The sequence below is a fragment of the Cibotium barometz genome, chromosome 53 (assembly GCF_041138505.1).
Source record: "Cibotium barometz isolate CiBa-2024 chromosome 53, ASM4113850v1, whole genome shotgun sequence".
NCBI classification, from domain to species: domain Eukaryota; kingdom Viridiplantae; phylum Streptophyta; class Polypodiopsida; order Cyatheales; family Cibotiaceae; genus Cibotium; species Cibotium barometz.
Genome location: NC_141098.1, coordinates 22,424,621 through 22,433,656, shown reverse-complemented (window position 1 = coordinate 22,433,656; position 9,036 = coordinate 22,424,621).

The window sequence follows — 9,036 nt, the reverse complement described above, 5'->3', positions numbered from 1 at the left end:
GTCACTTCATTAATTTAATAAAAAGTAATTGTACAAATGATCATATTTGGAGAAATTATCAATACAAAAGTAGGATTTGTTTTTCTTAGCTCTCATCTTGAAATAAATTACGAATTGCACTAGGAGTTGCATCTAAAGGTCCTGGTGGTTTATATTCGCTAGCCATGCCAAACACTGTATAAATACCTTGATTTATTGGGACATTCACTACAAGACAATGCTGCCATACACGCGTTTCATACACGCGATAAATTACGAACGCGTGTATGGTCGCGCTTGTATTTGAATAGAATCGGGCGCGTGTATTGTAGCATTTAAGTTCGCGTGTATATTTGCATTTATCAACGCGTGTATAAATGCGTTTATATACACGCAGTAATACACGCATAAATACACGATAATATTTACGGGTTAATACTCGCTATTATACACGGATAAATACACGGTACTGTACACGGATTAATACACGCATAACAGAGCAAAACTGAAAAAAACTGAATTCCTTAACAAAATTAAAAACTATTTTCCTTAAACCATCTCATAGTACATTACAGTATACATCATTACACAATCCCACTACATGCATTTACGACAATGAAATATATTCAAAAATAAATCATGCATATGAGATGATAGAAATGTCATCAATTTAGAACATACAGTGACGGATTGGTTAGGGTTCGATCTCATCTTCAATAAGATCCATCCTTGTCAAACGATCAACATCAATATCCATTTGATCAATTGGTAAGGCTACGATTAAATTTATTCCACTATCAATATTCTGTACTCCATTGATAATGGTATCGATGTCCTGATCATCCTCATCAACATCACCATCATCCTCAATGGTAGGGTCATTCTCATGATCATGAGAAATGGCATGCTCATCCTCATTATCACGATCATCTCTTATTTCTTGATCATCGATCACAACATCTTCAATGGCATGTTCGACGTCATCTTCATTGCGGCTTGTTACATCCTCCATATGCTCCATATCAGTGAATGTATTATACAGCACTTTGGAACGTGGTGCAATAGGGATGACGTACCACCATTTGATGTCATGCACCATTGGTAGATAGATAACCTACTCAAATACACACAGTACAGTAATTAATTAGCATATCAAAAGTCAAGGGGTACGCGAGCTTAGATATATATGTACATGAAACACATTAGTAAAAAAATGCATACCTGCTCACATTGTTGTGGCAATACGAGCCTATCTTTCTTTGTTTGCCAGAACTTTGTAGAGTCAATAGTTACATATCCACTTGCATGGCGTTTTATCGTTGCATCAGGCCCTTTTTCCACCACGTTCATTTGCCATTTGACATCCAAAACATACACAAAGAAGCGACGAAAGTCAAGCCTAAATATGTCTTGGATTATGCCACAATAATCATCCATTTTTCCATTAGCTCCCTCAAAGCTACTAATGACACCGCAATCTTGTGTATTTCTCTTTTCATCAATTCTTTGTGTTCGAAAATGCTTGCCTTCACACCATATAGCATTGAACATAGTGCACTGGACCAAAATAGAAGCAATATTTGTGTAAGCAATGTGAATAAATATTAAAAGCAAATCACTTACAACTAATGCAAAACATTAGTTCTATGTACCTTTGACATGCATCCTCGTGCATACTCCCATTCTTCCGCCGTGATATGCAGCCCCTCGTCGCTCTCTGCTCTCTCCATTTCCTCATGCAACCAATCAACATGGATATCATTCGAAAGTGTTGCTAGATGCTTAGGGTACGCCTTCCGAGAGCCATGTTGCCTCCGAAAGAGAGCTCTTTCTGCTTGCCTTTTTGTCTTTGCATCCTCATATCTTGTAACCCATCTGCTCATCACATCACTATTAAGGATACAAGTGAAATTGAGATCATCAATCAATGTTCTGTCAATTACTTTACTCTGTCCTTTTCCTTGAGGCACAATAGAGGTCATCCTCAAGTCCTCTTCATTGCTCCATAGTCGTGGCAAAGAGCTGTCCACCTGACCAAGAAATTCTGAAATATATACAAGAGACTCTTGTATCAACCAACCCTCGGCCATGCTTCCTTCAGGCCTTGCACTTTGCCTCACAAAGTCTTTTAAGGTCTTCATGAAGCGCTCTAGGAAGAACATCCAACGTGCATGCACAGTACCACATAAAGCAATTTCGTCCACTAAATGCACAATGAGATGTAGTTGACTTGTGAGAATGGTTCGCGGAAAAGTCTCCTCTACCAAACAAACCACCTCCGCTGCCATAACACGCGCATCATCCAACGTGGCTGGATCAATTGCTTTGGAACTAACATATCTGAAAAATAAATAAATAGTACGTTATACCTCATGCACGTTCATTTTGCAAGGTATAATGAAGGGTGATCTGAGCATGGGTTTTACATACCTCACAAGCTCGCCCATCTTATAAATACATTTTTTCAAACTCTTGTTCGCACAATGGTCGATGCTAGTAGGTAGTATGAACTGCGCACATAAGAGCACATTTATGGTTTATGGCATTACAAAATTTAATTTAAACGTACGTACAAGACTTGGAAAACACTTACTTGAAGCATCTTGTGCCAATCGTGGAACTTCAACCCATATAGTTGCTCAACGCCTCTTTTCTTAGTGGTTGTAAAGGCTCCCTTCAATGATCTCATGCATCCAGTGGGAGTACGCAAAGTGGTGATGGCCTGCTTTACCTACTTCTCCTCTTTCTTTGATACAATCCATGGTGCAGGCGGAAGACGAACGTGCCCACCCACCTCTCGTGGCCAAGCTTGACGCATACGTCCTGCGACCCGCAAGTCCTCACGTACGCTAACATTGTCTCGTTTACCAGTAATATGTTCCCAAATACCAGATCCCACATTCTTGAAGATGTGCATGGGATCAAGAAGATGGTTGATCTTAAGATGGGTCCAATATGGCAGCCGGAAAAAAATGGAGTACCTGCACAAGGGATTGCTCTATGTGACCTTTAATCCAATTAGAGACTACACAAAACAAGATTGAAAAAACATCACTATACCTGTTCATGCCATCTGGAGGAAGAATAGTTGTAGACTCCCAAATACGCTTCCAATCTTTTGCACGAAGTGTTTGTGGAGGAATGTTACTCTTACTAGCAACATATTTAGGATGATCTGAGGGGAGAAATCGATGATGATTATCGAATATAGTCTTACACAAACCATCAGCATACTCATGTACTAACGAAGGGCCACAAACAGGACATGCATGTTTACCCGATGTTTTCAAACCTGTTAAAATATAAATAAAAGTTAGAATAATAAAGTCAAACCGTCTAATTAATATATATAGCCAATAGTAATAGAGTAGGGAGGTAATTAGAATTCTTACCAGAACAATCGCTGTATCCTGGAAAGTCATGCATTGTCCACATCAACACTGCTTTTAAGTCGAAGTGTCGAGAGGAGGGAGGCCTACTAATGTCCACCACCGCAACACCTCTCCATAGTTCCTCCAACTCATCAATCAACGGTTCAAGATAAACATCCATATGCTTGACTTTATGTTTCCCTGGAATTAGAAGGGATAACATAAGATGTCCCTTCTTGATCGCCATTGATGGTGGAAGGTTGTAATTCACCAGCACAACTGGCCACACGCTGTATGCGGTGCTTTTGAAACCAAATGGATTCACTCCATCCATACCCAGGCCAAGTCTCAAGTTTCTGGGCTCTGTTTTAAAGCTGGGCCACTCATCTTCAATATGCTTCCAAGCAGGAGTGTCTGCGGGAATTCTCCACATGCCATCATCCGATCGATGTGAGGAATGCCATGACATGAGCTCTGCTATGGATTTGCACTTGAACATGTGTTTGATGCGAGGAATTATAGGAAAGTGTCGCAAGACTTTACGAGGTACATCAAAACTCTTCATATCTGTTCTGTACCTTGCTTCACCACAAGTGGAACATGTCAGAGCCTCCTTATGCGTCCCATGAAAGAGAATGCAATCATTGACGCATGCATGTATTTTATCATAATCCAGTCCTCCAAGAGATGTCACATAGCGTCTCGCTATGTCTCTTGAGGTGGGCAGTCTATTTTCCTTTGGAAGCATGTTTGACAATAGCCTGCATCCAATATCATCAATTATAATTAGTCTTAAATCTTAAACCTTAAACCACTAATTCAAATTTATAAGTTAGAATGCTTACTTCAACAATGCGTCAAGACTTGCATTGCTCCATCCATACACTGTTTGTATATTAAGTAGTTCAAGGGAAGCACGTAAAACTGAGAATGTGCACCCTTCAAACACCGGTGTCGATGAAGCTTTATAAAGATGCTCTTGTTCCATATCATCGTCGTCCATACCTTTGGGATCATCCTTAAAAAGATTCCGCACCATATCATCAAGCACCTCCTCTTCCACAACTTCGTGGGGTGCAGGGCTATTGTCGTCCCTTTCCCACTCATCTCTGACAATAGATCCCGAAGCTCCAGCATCATCTCGTCGACGCTTTACGTGCTCTCGTCGCGCGTAGGGTACCATGTTAGGGTGTGGTACTGCATCCTGCTTCAATTTATCAAATTATATGTTACAACTCTATTAATTTAATTTGGATACCATGAGTCATTTGAATACCATCAATTTACATCTACTCACCTCTAAACCTGTTTGATTCCATTCTCCATACATGGAGATGTGATTCAAGGTAATTCGACGTGCTCGTACAATGCATCCTTGACATCGATTACACATACATTTGATCCGTTGTCCCAACCACACATCGCGATTACGATGACGCATTGTCTCATCTTCCCCAGAACTGCTTGAAGAGGTTGATGCCATCCTGTGTACAAATCAGAAAACACAAACTCATTATATATTTTTAATGAAAGCACAAAATCGCATGTATTCACGCGGCTATCTCCTAAAATTTGCGTGTATTAACGCGGCTACTTCCTAAAAAACGCGTGTTTCACGCGGCTAATTTCTGCAAAACGCGTGTATCAACGCAGCTAAAATCAGATACACGCGAACATACCTGCGTTTATAAACGCGAACATAAACGCGGCGGCATATTTAAACTAAAAATAGCCCGCCTTCCCCAAATATAGATTTTGAACTTGAAAATCAACAGTGCATGCGTTTTCGCCTGTTTTCGCCTCTTCCAACAGCAAGGAGGGAGCAGAGAAAGGAGCACACACACGGGAGAAGGAGGGAGCAGAGAAGGAGCAGAGAGGACTCACTTTTTCAGAGGTGAGTCACTTTGTCCTGTGCCTTGTCTCTTTTTGTCAGATTTGTTTATTTTGCTCTTTGCTCTTTGGGTTTGTCTTCTTGCACACGATTGGGTTGCTGCATCCTGACAGGGGCGACAATGGCTGGTCCTTTTATAAGGACATTCTGTCTTTGTCGGGGGTCGGTCTTTTCGAGAAAATTTTTTCGCAGGTCGCGTGTACGAACGCGTGTAAAAGCGCGTGTAAGCTGTCTGCAGAGTTTTTTCACGCGCATATACACGCGTTTTTGGCCGGGTGTATACACGCGTTTTTTGACGGGTGTATACACGCGTTTCTGCAGACAAAAAACTGCGGCGTTTCAGATTTCATGGTTTGCAGGCAATTGACTTGTGTAATGACAATGTGTGAGTCAAGAGACAGCCCATGATGTACATGATGATGTTTGTTGCAGGTTCTTTATGGATATTCCAGGTTCTTCATCCGATCCATTTGCGTACAGCAATTGGTTGATGGAGATGATGAATCACTTTGGGCGCCAACCTGGTCCGGTTGAGCTTACAGAGTATATGTATGTCCATCCCCCTCCTTCCCTGCCTGGTGTCTATACCCCTATCGCGAGTATCCAGGGCACTCCAGTGCCGTCTATTCCTCCGAGTCCGACGAGACGGCATGCAGCTTCTCCTCTTCCACGTCCACCGAGGAGACATACCTCATCCCAGACACACTCACGTACACCCTCACAGCCACCATCACGTGCTCCCTCAGAGCCACCATCACGTCAGGGCTCACAGCCACCGTCACGTAGACAATCCCCCAGTCGTGACTCCACCCGCAGCAGTAGGAAGAGTGGGAGTGGAGGATGCGGCGGGTGCTTTGGTGGGGGAGGTGGGGGAGGTGGGGGAGGTAGTAGGGCACCGCGTGAGAGAGGAGATAGAGGGAGAAGAGTTAGAGGAGACAGTTCGGAAGAGGAGGAGATGAGAGAGATGGAGAGAGTGGTTTGCTATGATGTGACGGATAGGGGCGGGATAGTGATGGATGCGAGGGGGAGGGAGGTAATGGAGTACATGCGTGGGGTAGTATCAAACTCATATAGAAATTGTTTTATTAAATTTAAAGATCAAAATAGCCGATTAGTTGGGGAGGTGATAGAGGCTGTACATAGTCGGTACCCCAATCCCCCACATGCTACATTCTCGGATGTATGGGGAAGGACGCGAATAAGGGAGATCTTAAGTAATAAAAGATCTCACCGTAAAAAACTCGCGTACGATGACCGGCTAAATGTAGCTGCGGGTGGCTATCCTGCCGAGAAACCTGCCACTGCGCACAAACGCGAGTGGAAGGAGGCAAAGAAACGAGCAGAGGGTGGCGTGAAGAGCAGGCAGCATGTGGAGGCACGACGGATCCAGATGGAGACCGTTGGATCTTCGCATTTCGGATCTGGCGGCGTCGAGTCATGGGAGGCAGAGTTCGTAAGTATCCTGCCACTTTATTTGATTGTTTACTTAATTCATTGATTCTATGAATTGTTTTAATCTTACAAATTGTGTTGATTATGATACAGCGACGGGTTACGGGGAGGAAGCCCACAACCCACGATACTGCGTATGCTCGCCGGCATAGCAGACGTGACACGTGGGCCATCTTCAGAGCCGAGGGACGTATTACGGACGCGCAGTTTGAGTTGGCCATGAGACCATACGGTCGACAGGTACTTGAAAATTCGTAACGAATGGTTTTGGTTTATTGAATTGCATATATATATACTTATATACTATATATTACTTGAACAGGCACAAGCTGCTGATGATCCACCGGCCGCCGCTGCAGAGGGCGGACGTGAGCACTACTCCTCGGACATTCCGACCGATGCGAGCTCATCTGAGCATGGGGGGAGCACCGAGTCATCATCTGGGTCTGAGTAGTACTCAGACTTGTAGTATCACATTCCATATTTAGGATGTGATTGTATATATTTTTTTGTAAACTCAAGCCATGGGCTACTTCGAGATATGGACTCCCTTGTATACATGTATGAAATTTTGATAGTAATATTGAATTGATTGATCGATAGTATTACATTCATGGCTGTCTTGAATCGTGTAATGACAATGTATGCATTCATGTCGTTCTTGTCTTAATCTCCCTCGTGCATATGTTCTTCGTGGATGGTCTAATGGGATGGTCTAATGCACCAAAAACCCTAAACCAGAGAGTGCTATTGGGTCCTGGAATGCTGGAACAGTATTCAGGCACCAAATAGCACTCTCTGGATTTTTTTTTTTGCTCTCTGTTCGCGTGTATAAACGCGTCAACACTGCTAAAACTCGCGTGTATCTACGCGGATACCCTGGAAATAACGCGTGTATTAACGCGTATAAACTGGCATTTACGCGTGTATAAGCGCATCTAAATTAAAGAAACGCGTGTATAGACGCAAGTAAAGCCGCGTCTGGAACATGGGAACTGAGCAGGATGCGGCTATACACCCGTGTATAAGCGCGTCTAATGTAATAAGAAGCGTGTATAGGGGCGTGTATTAACGCGTTTGTATAAAATAACGCGGCTATATACCCGTGTATACGCGCGTCTAAAAGCTACTGTACACGCGATTATACACGCATGTCTCTGGCCGCGATTATACACGCGCTGATACACGGGCCCGCTACTTTTTTTCACAAGTCATTTTTAGCAGCTAAGAGCGCGGGTATGAGCCCAATCCCTTGTAGTGATTGCACAATGCACATGTGGAAGTATTTTGCATTTGCCTCACTAAACATATTAAGTGGTAGTAGTGTCCACATGGTAGTATATACTGGCCGCTCCACCCATCGAATACTTTGTAACATACAGGACATTGGGGGGTGGAGGAACTTGTAGCCTCAGCAGAAACTCCCACAAGATCAGGATGTATCAAAAAATGAGAGACGTGGTTTCCTTGGTGCACAGGAGCAATACGTGAAGAGATGCTCTACACATCTTGGCTGATCTTTGTTAGCTGCTCTTGAATCCCTCTATTGGCCGGGGGAGGAGTTGACGCTTGAGTTAATCGGTCAGCTTCTTTCTCCTTCTCTGCTAGCTGTGCCCCTAAGCTTTCTTTGACCTTGTTTAACTCTAATCCAGCGCCCTCCACCATGAGAGCAAGTTCTTCTCTTTGTGAATGTCACTGTCTCTTCACGTATGTCGTGGGTGTTGACAGTGGCCTCTCTGGAGGCGAAGTCCACTGGAGTTTCTAGGATAAATTGAGCATATAACATCTTAGCAAAATAGAGTGGAGCGTCGGCGTTATGGAGAGGATGACCGTACACCTCCAAGAAAATGCGCTCGGCATTAGTTTTGATATCATTGTGAGTGCAACGTGAAATCTTCCATCTTCCCTTCTTAATCTCGCCATCTGGACATGGCCATATTTCCTTTATCATCTTTGTGGTTATGCGTTTGTTTATGTCTTTCCATTGGGCATAAGTTGGATTTGTCCATTTCGACAACCTGCATGCTGTTCTTGTAGCTTCGCGGGCTGTCAGGCCATGTGCAAGGACCTTCATTCGCTCGTATGCCTTCTTGGCTAACTCCTGATGCTCGTTCGCTTGCGCCTCTGCCATATCTGCATGAACGTAAATGACTTTAGGATTTCAATGAACTGTAAAGATCAACGTAAGATAAATTGACCATTACTCTCAAAATCTTAAAGTTAAACTCCACGAGGGGAGATATGTATTGCAAAGACTCGATGAGAAATATCCACTTGACTCCAAAAATACTTCAAACAATGTGCGCACATCAAATTTTGAAGAGAAAACATAAACTTAAACAC